The sequence below is a fragment of the Oncorhynchus nerka genome, linkage group LG9a (genome assembly GCF_034236695.1).
Source record: "Oncorhynchus nerka isolate Pitt River linkage group LG9a, Oner_Uvic_2.0, whole genome shotgun sequence".
NCBI classification, from domain to species: Eukaryota; Metazoa; Chordata; class Actinopteri; order Salmoniformes; family Salmonidae; genus Oncorhynchus; species Oncorhynchus nerka.
In genome coordinates this window covers 63,219,770-63,234,544 of record NC_088404.1, presented here as the reverse complement: position 1 = coordinate 63,234,544, position 14,775 = coordinate 63,219,770, and the positions used below count along the sequence as shown (strand labels likewise).

At 41.4% G+C, this 14,775-nt stretch overlaps 1 protein-coding gene across 1 annotated transcript in view; it reads right to left on the bottom strand.

The window, feature by feature from the left end:
* Window positions 1-14,775, bottom strand: part of abtb2b (ankyrin repeat and BTB (POZ) domain containing 2b) — a 150,653-nt gene that overhangs the window by 45,972 nt on the left and 89,906 nt on the right. The gene's annotated exons all lie outside the window — the stretch shown is intronic.

Sequence of the window (14,775 nt, the reverse complement as noted above, 5' to 3'; positions counted from 1 at the left end):
GACATGATTGGAAAGGCACACAGCTGTCTATATAGGTTCCCACAAACCAAGCCATGAGGTCAAAGGGATTGTCCGTAGAGCTCCGAGAAAGGATTGTGTCGAGGGACAGATCTCGGGAAGGGTACCAAAATATTTCTGCAGCATTGAAGGTCCCCAAGAACACAGTGGCCTCTATCATCGTAAATGGTAGAAGTTTGGAAACATCAAGTGCTAGTCAAATCGTGAATGAGAGACTAATGAAGTGTGCACAGCCTGCACAAAAAAACAATGGAGAGCTCATGCCTTTCAAGCAACTTTTTTCAAATCATCATTAGAGTCGCATCAAGTCCAACGTTTGTAGAACAACTACAGTTACATTAATAACTCTAAATTAAGCATATGGGAGTACCTATTTCTATGTTAACTGCTCAACACAGAATAGCCGCATATGCCCACTTCCTTAAATTGTTTGGAGAAAATATTTAGATTTTATTCAGCTTTGTTCAATTGTATTCTTCATACTATAAAATCATTTACAATAATGCCACGGAATTCTAATGCACATTTTGTCTCTGCTAAATGAAATAGTGTAGCACACAGCCATTTGGCATAGCCACATCAGGACCTAACATAAACACAACTCTAAGTCTGCTATTCTGTTCTTCTGAAATAAGACTACATTCTCCTCATATCATGCTTCTTTAGACCTGCCTAAAATAAATAATCAATTTATTGTGAAGGTGTAGGCTATACATGGATTTATTAGACATTTTTAAATGTATATGTTCCAAAGGTCTGCATCAGTGGCTTGTAGGCTATGCAATGGAAGCCAGGAGATACCAAATGTGTTCATGTTAATTAACGGTTAATTACCATGCGACTGACAGTTATTTGCTTGACAATCACCAGCTGATGGAATTTCGTGACCGCCACAGCCCTAGGTGAGATACACACCAGTACATACAGTTGAAGTTGTAAGTTTACATACAGCCAAATATATTTAAACTCAGTTTAATCCAAGCAAAAATTCCCTGTCTTTGGTCAGTTAGGATCACCACAATATTTTAAGAATGTGAAATGTCAGAATAATAGTAGAGATAATGATTTATTTCAGCTTTTATTTATTTAATCACATTCCCAGTGGGTCAAAAGTTTACATTCACTCAATTAGTATTTGGTAGCATTGCCTTAAAATTGTTTAACTTAGGTGAAACAGTTTGGGTAGCCTTCCACAAGCTTCCCACAATAAGTTGGGTGAATTTTGGCCCATTCCTCCTAACAGAGCTGGTGTAACTGTGTCAGGTTTGTAGGCCTCCTTGCTTGCACATGTTTTCTACAGGATTGAGGTCAGGGCTTTGTGATGGCCACTCCAATACCTTGACCTTGTTGTCCTTATGCCATTTTGTCACAACTTAGGAAGTATGCTTGGTGTCATTGTCCATTTGGAAGACCCATTTGTGACCAAGCTTCAACTTCCTGACTGTTGTCTTGAGATGTTGCTTCAATATATCCACATAATTTTCCTACCTCCTGATGCCATCAATTTTGTGAAGTGCACCAGTCCCTACTGCAGCAAAGCACCCCCACAACATGATGCTGCCACCCACATGCTTCACGGTTGGGATGGTGTTCTTTGGCTTGCAAGCATCCCCCTTTTTCCTCCAAATATAACGATGGTCATTATGGCCAAACAGTTCTATTTTTGTTTCATCAGACCAGAGGACATTTCTCCAAAAGGTACAATCTTTGTCCCCATGTACAGTTGCAAACCGTAATCTGGCTTTTTTATGGTGGTTGTGGAGCAGTGACTTCTTCCTTGCTGAGCGGCCTTTCAGGTTATGTCGATATAGGACTCATTTTACTATGGATATTCAAACTTTTGTACCTGTTTCCTCTAGCATCTTCACAAGGTCCTTTGCTGTTGTTCTGGGATTGATTTGCACTTTTGGCCCCCAAAGTACATTCATCTCTAGGAGCCAGAACGCGTCTCCTTCCTGAGCGGTATGACAGCTGCGTGGTCAAATGGTGTTTATACTTGCGTACTATTGTTTGTACAGATGAACGTGGTACCTTCAGGCATTTGGAAATTGCTCCCAAGGATGAACCAGACTTGTGGAGGTTTACAATTTTTTGGCTGATTTCTTTTGATTTTCCCATGATGTCAAGCAAAGAGGCACTGAGTTTGAAGGTTAGCCTTGAAATACATCCACAGGTACACCTCCAATTGACTCAAATGATGTCAAAAGCTTATAAAGCCATGACATAATTTTCTGGAATTTTCCAAGCTGTTTAAAGGCAGTCTACTTAGTGTATGTAAACTTCCGACCCACTGGAATTGTGATACAGTGAATTATAAGTGAAAAAAATCTGTCTATAAACAATTGTTGGAAAAATTACTTGTGTCATGCACAAAGTATATGTCCTAACCAACTTGCCAAAACTATAGTTTGTTAACAAGAAATGTGTGGAATGGTTGAAAAACGAGTTTTAATGACTCCAACCTAAGTGTATGTAAACTTCAGACTTCAACTGTACATATAGGTTGATGTGTGTGAGCAGTAGATACATAAATAACACACACACACACAGCTAAAGGTCCACGCACACATGTTCATAAAACAAACAAACATACCACACAGTGTTGGGTGAACCATTTACCACTACAGCAATACTCAGCATTGGCCCCCTAGGCTTCGTCACCCAGCAAAGGATTTCCCCCTTTCTTTCCTTAACCCATTACATTATTTTCTTTTCTTAACCGATTAGTAGTGCCATTACCAGTAAGCACAGCCAGACCAACCCAGTCTAAACAATCATTAATCACTAATGACGTTTGCACTTAATGGACTAGTCAGACAATGACTGGAGGGCTTTTCTCACTACTGAGCTGAACTGAGTGGTGCCAAACTAAGCTGTAATGAGTTGGCCTGTTTACACACATCCATCATATAGTTGATGGAACTGTGCTGAATAGGACAAAGTGAAAAGAAAATATCCGAGCCAGCTCAGTTTGGTTTGGGTCAGCGTCATAGTGTGATAGCCAGGGAATGGGAGTACTAGGTGCTGTGAGGCTACACCAATCACCAGGGTCAGGGTCAATGTAGCCACTGGGCTGCTTCATGGTTATTGAGATAATTCAACCAACAAATGGTAGGTGTGGAGTCAGGTCTCACTGGTGGGTTCCAACTTCCCACTATTCCTTTGATTCCATCGTGAGAGTGTTGGCTAGAGAGACATTGTGTTTTAACTTTATTCATATGGATTTAGGTGGGTTACAGGTGGGCACAGCATGTTACAGTGCATGATGTCATAGCATTTTACTGTCAGCCATTGTTGCCATTCATGCTCATGGAAACCACCAGAAGGCATCTTTGAGGGTGCCTTTATGAAGCTTGTTGGCACTTGCTTACTCTCCAAAATAATCCTACAGAGGTCCATGCAGGACAGACATTTTGGTTGCTGTAACCTATATGAAAGAGCATAACAAGTTAATTCATTTCATTGACATGAAGCAACCATAGCCTCAGCTACTATAGCACAGAGATATGCATGACCTTCCTAAATAAAATATGAATGTATTTCTTTGTGATTGTGTATATGAAATAGATTTAGACTGGCAGCTATAGGTAGGCTACTCGTTGAGCATACTGCGCAGCAGACCTTCATGGCGCTTTGAGGATGAAATGCTCAGTAAGTTTTTGTCTTTTATGATATTTATCTAAAATACACATATTTCGGTAAATTCAGGGACATGTGGGTTCAAGGTTCTTATTGAAATGAAGTTATTGAAATGACATGGAGCTGTTGGCCTAAGGGTCCTATTTACTGTAGCTGTTTTAGTGTTACTTACTTATTGGCACGAAGGCCTACTTCAATATACAGTATATCAATCAATAATTCATTCATTTGTAGATGTCATCACACAACATACAAGTCATCCATGTCTTTAACCACATCTGGATCTGTAACAAATTACTATGGAAATACATGTGCCTGAATGATAGAAATATTGGAATAAAGTAGGCTAATGCAATTTAAGTAAATCAATTATTTCTTACTGAAACACCCAAAGTCATCCAATTGTTATAATAGGATTTTTAGCAATAGCCTACCCACATCTGGTCAACTATTTCAGCACCGTTTTGTGCTGCTTTGAGACAAGCTTGGGGACTGGTCTTGATAAATCAATCAGATTTTTTATTTTCGCTGAATCTCTGTTTGGATACTGGCTAGCCTACAATTAGGCTGTGGAAATGTTATGATTATTTTGCTCTTCACTCGCAGTCGCTTGGTAGTTTTCGGCCTACTACCGACCAGGCACGTTGTACAGTGCCATATTTTCCTAAAGAAACCCTGAGGCCTACATAGGCTAATGTAGAATGCATTTTTGTTGTCACATGAGCCGAATATGCATTTTCGTTGTCACATGAGCCGAATACAACAGGTGTTGACCTTACCGTGAAATTCTTACTTACAAGCCCTTAACCAACAGTGGAATTCAAGAAAAAGTTAAGATGCGTTAAATGCATTAGTGAATTGAATCTCTTTAGCCGACATGTTGTGATTTACTCATTGTTTAATTATTCAAGGCTCCCTTTGTTATTTCGTTTTATATCTAAAATGCTTGACTGTATTTAGAAAACAGTGCATATGGTGGGCTATGCAAAGGGATGAGGGAAGTGACATGCCTTGCAAATTAATATTTTAAAGTCCCTAAACTCGAGTCTATTGTCCTGCTGATAGCCCAATCCAATTTACTGGAAAGACTGCTGAACCATTTACCCGCAGCATTGTTATTCGGTAACATTCCACAAGTAAATGGTTTAGCAGCCCCCCCGGCTGCAGTTGAAGGGGCTGCTATCAGAACAGAGATTACTCACCTCGAACGGGACATAGATTTTTTTCTTTAATGAGTCCCACGCAAAGGACATACTGCCTCCCCAATGCCAGGCCCAAATCCCCTTCATTCGCATGAAGAAAAGACAGAAATACAGGGGGCGGCGATCGGGATGCCTTGGGGAGAATTTCACCGGCGAGTGTGTACCATTCGTGCAATGAAACGTGCAATCATTGGAAAATAAACTGGATGATCTCCGTTCAATAATATCCTACAAACGGGACACTAAAAACTGTAACATCTTATGTTTCACAAAGTCGCGGTTGAACGACGACACGGATAATATAGAGCTGGCTAGCTTTCCGTGCATCGGCAGGACAGAACAGCTACGTATGGTAAGACAAGGGGGTGGGGGGGTGTGTCTATTTCTCAATAACAGCTGGTGCACGATGTCTAATATTAAAGAAGTCTCGAGGCATTGCTCGCGCGAGGTAGAGTACCACATGATATGATGTAGACCACGCTATCTACCAAGAGAGTTTTCATCTATATTATTTGAAGTCATCTATTTACCACCACCAACTGATGCTGGCAAACAATAAAATGCTCATGCAGAAGCACTGCTCCTAGTGGCCGGGGACTTTAATGCAGGCAAATTTAAATCCATTTGACCTCATTTCTACCAGCATGTCACATGTGCAACCAGAGTGGAAAAAAACTCCAGGCCACCTTTACTCCACACACAGAGACGCATACAAAGCTCTCCCTCACCCTCCATTTGATAAATCTGACCATAATTATATCCTCCTCATTCCTGCATACAACAAAAAATTTAACAGGAAGTACCAGTGACTTGCTCAACATGGAAGTGGTCATATGACGCGGATGCTACGCTACAGGACTGTTTTGTTACAGATTGGAATATGTTCTGTGATTCAACACAGAATGGCATTGAGGAGCATTGAGGAGTATACCACTTCAGTCACTATATATATTTTTATTTTCTCATATACAGTGGGGCAAAAAAGTATTTAGTCAGCCACCAATTGTGCAAGTTCCCCCACTCAAAAAGATGAGAGAGGCCTGTAATTTTCATCATAGGTACACTTCAACTATGACAGACAAAATTAGAAAAAAAATCCAGAAATTGTAGGATTGTAGGATCACATTGTAGGATTTTTTATGAATTTATTTGCAAATTATGGTAGAAAGTAAGTATTTGGTCACCTACAAACAAGCAAGATTTCTGGCTCTCACAGACCTGTAACTTCTTCTTTAAGAGACTCCTCTGTCCTCCACTCGTTACCTGTATTAATGGCACCTGTTTGAACTTGTTATCAGTATAAAAGACACCTGTCCACAACCTCAAACAGTTTTTCTCATTTTGTCTGTTTCACCTTTCACGGTAACCTGTTGTATTTGGCGCACGTGACAAATACAAATTAATATGATTTGACCTACATTAAATAGCTCAGGTCTTGCACGCGGGATAGAGGAAGAGCAATTCTTACACTATTTTTCTAAATTCAATCACTCTTCTTTTTCATCCTCATCGTTCAGTTAATTCAAGTTTTGAAGTTGTGCACAATTATCAGTTTGGTTTATATTGCCTATTCATTGACAGCATTCATTCACATTAGCACCTTGGGACCCAAAAGCATAATCAGCGCTCTATCTCCCCCTTGCGGTGGTCTGGAGCAATGAAGTAGTGATGCAGGGTAATGGACTAAACCACAAATTACCTCTAAAAACTGCAGCATAATCTCAAACCTTTTAATTGAGGAACCACTGTACATATGGAAGTAGTATCTATAAAAGGTATTTGTCAGCCCACGTTTGGAGCGGAGTAGAGACGGTGGACGACCACATGGAGACGGTTCATTCAGTAGCTGATTACTTTTCCCTATGTGTGTACACTATGAAACTCACAGAGACACACACACATACACAGGGATACACAGGTATCAGTGGCGGTCGGTGCCGTTAAAGATGAGCTATAATTAACTTTCCATTCACCCAGTTCAATGTAACATTGATAGGTTTAGGCTACTACATGATACAAAAATTTCCCCTATACCAATCATGAGGTTGCTACAACAGGTCGAGATAAAAAAATAAAAGAATTGTAATCCACACAGTGACCCATTCAATACCGTCTTGTACACTTGCCTGCATCTAGCTGATCTAAGTTAGAAGCAGTTGTATAATTCCTTCTCAAATCTACGTGTTCTCCTCCTCTCACATCTTTCCTTCACTTGTGGACTTCAGTGCACCATACAACAGTTGTCTCTGACCAGGCGAAAACCTTCATACCATAAACTCTAACCACTACACACAGCCTACATCGTTGCCACCTAATGTCATAGTCAACATAGCTAGCTACTAGAACTAACGTGTTAATAAACCCGCTACAATCACGCAGTGCAGTGTACAGCAAGCAGTTTAGCAGTTACATCTGCGGGCCCTGGTGGCAATACATTGAAAAAACAAAAGTTTACCTTGGAAGAGTTCCAGTGTTGGATAGCCATAGCCAGCTAACATAGCATCCCTCTCTGTTTGAGCCAGGTGTTTGAGTAGGCTAATTTTGTTAGCTGCATCAGCTAGCTAGGTAAGTGAAAGTAAAAAAATAACACAAAATAAAGCTAGCTCTGTCTCTCTCTTCTCCTTCAGTTTTGAAGAAATGTATTTTTTTTAACTGTTCAACTATTGTCTTTCTCTGTCTTTGAGTCACCTACTCACCACATGTTATGCACTGCAGTGCTAGCTAGCTATAGCTGTAGCTGATACTTGATTGGGTCAACAACATGTCAGTTCATTCTGCAAAAGGCCAATGTAGACCTTCATTGCAAAACAGTGTGTTTTAATCAATTATTTGGTGACATTAATATATTTAGTATAGTTTTATCCAAAAAGAAAAACTTGTATTCACTGAGGAGGATAGTCATCCACTTCCTCCTCTGATGAGCATTCACTGACAGGCATACATACACGAAAAAACAAACATAAAAACCCACACATGTGCACACACAGACGCACGCACACACCAGATAACACCCCCTCGTAGTACCCAGAGTAGTGGAACGAGAAAACATCCTAGTGCGTGACCATGGAAGGGGCCATCTATAAGAGGGGACTGGTAAAACTCACTCCTCAGTAGGCCAGGCACCGCGAGGGGGAAAGGGAAGGGGAGAGAGGCATGGGGGGTGAGAGGCAGGAGGCAGGGTCATGTTTTGGATCATATAGCACACATTTAACATAATTACCCTCATAGGTTAATCTCTAACCTGATCACCGTTGAGTGGGAGGATGGCTAGAGGCCAGGACTGAGGGTAGGAGGAGAGAGGGGCTGGTGAAGGGGTACCATAGGGAGTCAAGTCCTCCAAAAAAAGCCAGAGCCTACTTGTAGCTGAAGGGCTCAATTGTGTTCCCACCAACCGGCCCGCTCCATGGGGGCTCAGAGGAATTCTACCCCAGGACGGAGAGCCTCTCCCTGGCTTCCCAGCCCTGATATACCCCCTGGGGCTTCAGGGCTTAGCTCCACAGGTCTTGAGGATATGAAATACAGCATTATTGGATTCCATGTAATATTGGAGGGATTCCTGCCTCAGAACATGTGAGCCAATGAGGCTGTTTCTGTTCAAAACATGTCAACAACCCAACCTACCCAGTAACAGTAGGGTAAAGGAGCATAGGGTTTTAGAATCTCATGTTGTACTGCAACAAGGATACTAGTTCACAATGTTGTGGCTATACTAGATATGATGGTAAGAAAATAATAACATAAGGTATTTGTTGATGTGAATTTTCAATTAAAGACACGTATAGCAAAACAGTGGGCGGCAGAGTAGCCTAGTGGTTAGAGCGTTGGACTAGTAACCGGAAGGTTGCAAGTTCAAACCCCCGAGCTGACAAGGTACAAACCTGTCGTTCTGCCCCTGAACAGGCAGTTAACCCACTGTTCCTAGGCCTTCACTGAAAATAAGAATTTGTTCTTAACTGACTTGCCTAGTAAAATAAAAAAAATAGCCTAAATCTCTGTGATCCTATGCTTTTACATGTAGTGCAAAAGCATTGTGCAATGTCCCAAAAATATCATAAACGTTATTATAATCTGGCAGTGTGATCGTTTGAAACTTCTCTTCAATAATGTGCACTATAAGCAGGTTTTAATCTGACTAAAGTTTAGTAAACTATGTTAAAAAATAAGTAAAACAATAAAAAGTTGCCTCTTTATATTGTACATTGTTGAATAAAAGTTTGTAATTAAATCACTCTGCCAGATTATATTGAGGTTTATGGTAATTTCTGTAGTATGAAAATATATCCCCATTGTCTCTTCTTATCTTAATATCCCTTTATCGTTAGCCTGCTTCAAGCACGTCATGTTCCACTAACAAAGTAATTCTCTTAATCTAACACCAGTGTTTACCAAATGGTGGATTGGAGAACCAGTGGTGGGCCGCAGCTAAATCCCTTTGGGTTGCCGCTGGTTTACAGCTGGGATTCTGGCTACAACAATTACTTCTGTTTGTTTACTCAGTGGTTTAAAAGAACATTCTAGAAGATTTAGTGGGATTATTTGCTACTACCCCAACCTACCTCATTATGTTATTCACTTTACCTCTCTGTGTCTCTCTCTGTCCCTGTCTCACCCACTGCTTCTGTCATGTTAACTTACTACAATATCTATGCAGACACAAGATTAGGAGTGTTGCAGAATCCACCCAAAAATGTATTTTGTTTAGAAGCAATAACTAGTGATTACAGGCTATTGTGAAACGGTAGAACCTGCTGTAGCCAGCTAGCTAGCCATGTGTTTTTTTTTCTCCATGACCAAAACAAGATGACATTCTATTTTTAGCTGATATGGGAATGAATACACAAGCAACATATCAAACTGGGATAATGTTTTAGGTTACACTGGCCGTATAAATCTGATATTTGACATGGGAAGCTAAGAAGGCTAGTTATCGTGGTAGATTTTTAGCCAGGATGCCAGCTAGCTACTACTAGCAAAGGGACTCTTCCTTGCTTTCACAAAATTGAAAGACACACGTTTCTTTTTTGCTTTATCGTGTTACCAAAAGGTGGCCACTACTCCCAAAAAAAACACTCCACCCACATGCTCGCACACACATAGATCAACTGAGGGAAGCTTGTAGTAACCTTAGGATCATGCTTTAACTTATGTTTGACATTGTACTAGTATACGCTAATATACGCTAAGTTATTAACCTAAGTTAATCCAAAAAAGTTATGAACCTTTTTTGAATTGTGGCATACCCTTAAATACAATATAAAAACCAACTATTTCCCCTATCCACCAGCTTTTCAATTTTATTTCTCACTGGTTGAGAAAAAATAAACTCTGCACACCACAAGGCCCCATGTTTAGTTTGTGTGTGCGCCCGCTCGGTCAGCTAAGTCCAGTTCAGTCCAGCCCTGGGCTCCAGCAGGACTGGCTGCTTCCATACAGATGCCCCAGTGTCTGCCCTGTCTCCTGGGCAAGGCGTGCCAACCCCATGTGTGTGTGGAGGCCTGGAGAGTGCCAGCTGAGAGCACAAACCAGCGCCATAGCACAGGAGACACATTACACAAAGAGTGCACTCAGAGAGTGAAAGAGTGTGTGTGTTTTTCTTAAACACCCGACTACCGGCCAGAGTGTATGTGTGTGTTTCAAGTTGTATTGTCACATGCACAGGATACGGTACAGTGACATGCTTATCTTGCGAGCTCTTTCCCAAAAATGTACAATAAAGGAAGTAATATAGATAACAAATAAAACAAATGTGAACTACGAGAGAAGTAAAAAAGAAAAGAAAGGAGAATGCAGTTACAGGTGTTATAGTATATACAGTTCAGTGCAGTGCCAGTAGCGTTACTACAATGTGCAGGGGTAGGGTTGCAAAGGGAAGTTATATTAATTGAAACTTTTGAAGTTTACCAGTAAACTTCCAGGATTTTGGTATATTTCAAGGATTTTATGTAATCTATCACACGACATCAAGTGGCCCTGTTAGGTGCTTCAGGTTATCACAGGTGTCTGCAATAATCTTTGGCCCTCTGTGTGCCTTTATCAAATGTTAAATATTTGAAATAATTAAGATAAAACAATATACAATAATAATAATGACAAAGCTGTAAAACATTATCCTAAATATCAACATTCAACTTAGTGAATACCATTGGTGTTTAATATGACGATTTCAGCACGGAAGAGTTGCAGAGGTAATTCCATTGTTGATTAGATGCTTTTTTCATTAAATAGGCTATTTTCTCTTGAACCATATGGTCTATCTACTGGAAAATCATGGACAATATGGACACAGATATAATAAATGAACACTATACTGTATATGAATACATTTATTGAAGTATAAATTACCAAAGTTACAATAGATTGCCATAGATGTTATGTTAATTACCCAAATGACTGAAGATTCTGGTAACTTTGGTAAATTACCGGTAGCTTTGCAACCCTATGCAGTGGTACTGGAGTGATTGAGGTGTGTTAGTATGTGGGTATTTGTGTATGCGTGAGTGTCAGCACCACCTTGTGGTTGTGGGCAGAGCAGTTGCCCTACCAGGTGTTGATACAATCAGTCAGGATGCTTTCGATGGTCCACCTGTAAAAGTTCCTGAGGATCTGAGGTGCCATGCCAAATCTCTTCAGTCTTCTGAGGGGGAAGAAGTGCTGTCGTGCCTTCTTTACGACTGTGCTTGTGTGAGATGACCATGTTAAGTGGTGTGGATGCTGAGGACCTTGAAGCTCTTGACCCTCTCCACTGTATCTATTTCCTGTAGTCCAAAAGCTCCTCCTTGGTCTTGCTGATGTTGAGGGAGAGATTGTTGTCCTGACACCACGCTGCCAGATATCTGACCTCCTCCCTGTAGGCCGTCTCATTGCCGTTAGTGATCAGTCCAACCACCATTGTGTCGTCAGCAAACTTGATGGAGTTGGAGTCGTGTGTGGCCATGTGTGTAGGTAAACAGGGAGCACAGGAGGAGGCTAAGCACACACCCCTGGGTGGGTCCCTGTGTTGAGGGTCAGTGTGGCGGAGGTGTTGTTGCCTTCCCTCAACATCTTGGGTCAACCCGTCAGGAAGTCCAAGGGATGTGTTCAGTCCCAGGGTCCCGAGCTTGGTGACGAGCTTGGACAGCACTATGGTGTTGAACGCTGAGCTGTAGTCGACGATAAGCAAATTTTGAAAAAGGTTCGGCGTTATAGTTTAAGTATTTTTCGGTCGATTTCTCAGCCAAGCAGGATGAACAAACGGGAGCTATTTCGCCTACAAAAATAATATTTTTGGAAAAAAGGAACATTTGCTATCTTGCTAGTCTCCTGAGTGAAAGCATCTGAAGTTCTTCAAAGGTAAATTATTTAATTTGGTGGCTTTTCTTATTTTCGTGAAAATGTTGCCTGCTGCCAGCAGAGCCTAGCATAGCATTATGCCATGGTAAACTTACACAAATGCTTGTCAGTGTGGTTAACAAAAGGCTAGGCTTGTGTTTGAATATATTTATTTCATTTCATTTGCGATTTTCATGAATAGGAAAAGTTGCATTATGGTAATGCGCTTGAGGCTATGATTACGCTCCCGGATACGGGATTGCTAGTCGCAAGCAGTTAACCTTAATTCATTACTAAAGTCAGCCTCAGACTGCGAGATCAAATCGTCTGGTAGAGAGCAATCGTTGGGTAGCTCACGGCTAGGTCCTCCTTTATAATCAATAATAGAATGTAGTCCTTGCCACATGCGACAAGCGTCAGAGTCGTGGTAGTAGGATTTCACCTTATTCCTGTATTGGCTTTTTGCGTGTTTGGTGGCTCTGCAGAGCTCGTAGAGGAACTTCTTGTACGTACTCTTGTCATCGACTGTAAAGTCATGGACAAAAGTTTTGAGAATGACACAAATATTAATTTTCACAAAGTCTTCTGCCTCAATGTCTTTAGATATTTTTGTCAGATGTTACTATGGAATACTGAAGTATAATTACAAGCATTTCACAAGTGTCAAAGGCTTTTATTGACAATTACATGAAGTTGATGTAAAGAGACAATATTTGCAGTGTTGACCCTTCTTTTTCAAGACCTCTGCAATCCACCCTGGCATGCTGTCAATTAACTTCTGGGCCACATCCTGACAGATGGCAGCCCATTCTTGCATAATCAATGCTTGGAGTTTGTCAGAATATGTAGGTTTTTGTTTGTCCACCCGCCTCTTGAGGATTGACCACAAGTTCTTAATGGGATTAAGGTCTGGGGAGTTTCCTGGCCATAGACCCAAAATATCAATGTTTTGTTCCCCGAGCCACTTAGTAATCACTTTTGCCTTATGGCAAGGTGCTCCATCATGCTGGAAAAGGCATTGTTCGTCACCAAACTGTTCCTGGATGGTTGGGAGAAGTTGCTCTCGGAGGATGTGTTGGTACCATTCTTTATTCATGGCTGTGTTCTTAGGCAAAATTGTGAGTGAGCCTACTCCCTTGGCTGAGAAGCAACTCCACACATGAATGGTCTCAGGATGCTTTACTGTTGGCATGACACAGGACTGATGGTAGCACTCACCTTGTCTTCTCCGGACAAGCTTTTTTCCGGATGCCCCAAACAATCGGAAAGAGGATTCATCAGAGAAAATGACTTTACCCCAGTCCTCAGCAGTCCAATCCCTGTACCCTTTTCAGAATATTAGTCTGTCCCTGATGTTTTTCCTGGAGAGAAGAGGCTTCTTTGCTGCCCTTCCTGACACCAGGCCAAACTCCAAAAGTCTTCACCTCACTGTGCGTGCAGATGCATTCACACCTGCCTGCTGCCATTCCTGAGCAAGCTCTGTACTGGTGGTGCCCCAATCCCACAGCTGAATCAACTTTAGGAGACGGTCCTGGAGCTTGCTGGACTTTCTTGGGTGCCCTAAAGCCTTGTTCACTACAATTGAACCGCTCTCCTTGAAGTTCTTGATGATCCAATAAATGGTTGATTTTGGTGCAATCTTACTGGCAGCAATATCCTTGCCTGTGAAGCCCTTTTTGTGCAAAGCAATGATGACGGCATGTGTTTTCTTGCAGGTAACCATGGTTAACAGAGGAAGAACAATGATTCCAAGCACCCTCCTTTTGAAGCTTCCAGTCTAATAATCGAACTCAATCAGCATGACAGAGTGAGCTCCAGCCTTATCCTTGTCAACACTCACACCTGTGTTAATGAGATAATCACTGACACGATGTCAGCTGGTCCTTTTGTGGCAGGGCTGAAATGCAGTGGAAATGGTTTTTTTGCGATTCAGTTTATTTGCATGGCAAAGAGGGACTTTGTAATTAATCACTCTCCATAACATTCTGGAGTATATGCAAATTGCCATCATGCAAAATGAGGCAGCAGACTTTGTGAAAATGTATATTTATGTCATTCTCAAAACATTTGGCCATGACTGTAAACTCTGGGTTAGCTACTATAGCCTCATGTGCGTCGGCCCTGTCCTTTAGCTTGACGGGTATCTCAATATTAATCCAGGGTTTCTGGTTGGGAAAGTAGCTAACTTTCACTGTGGGGACAACATTGTCAATGCACATCCTAATGAAGCCAGTGACGGAGGTCATAGGCTAGTCAATGTCATCGGCGGAGTCCCGGAACCTATTTCAGTCCGTGCAAGCAAAGCAGTCTTGTAACCTAGCCTCTGCTTCAATGGACCATTTCTCAATCAAGGGTACATCCTGCTTGAGCTTTTGAATGGAAACGGGAAGTAGCAGTATTGTGATCTGATTTGCCGAAGGAGGGCTTTGTAAGCTTGCTAGTGTGCCGTGTAACAGTGGTCTAAAACTTTAGCGCCTCTCGTGGAGAGGGAGACTTATTGGTAAAAGTTTGCCATCGCGTGTTTCAGTGACGCAGCGTTAAAATCCCGAAATACAATCAGAGCAGCCTCTGGGTGCGCAGTTTCCTGCTTGTTTAGAGATTCGTACAA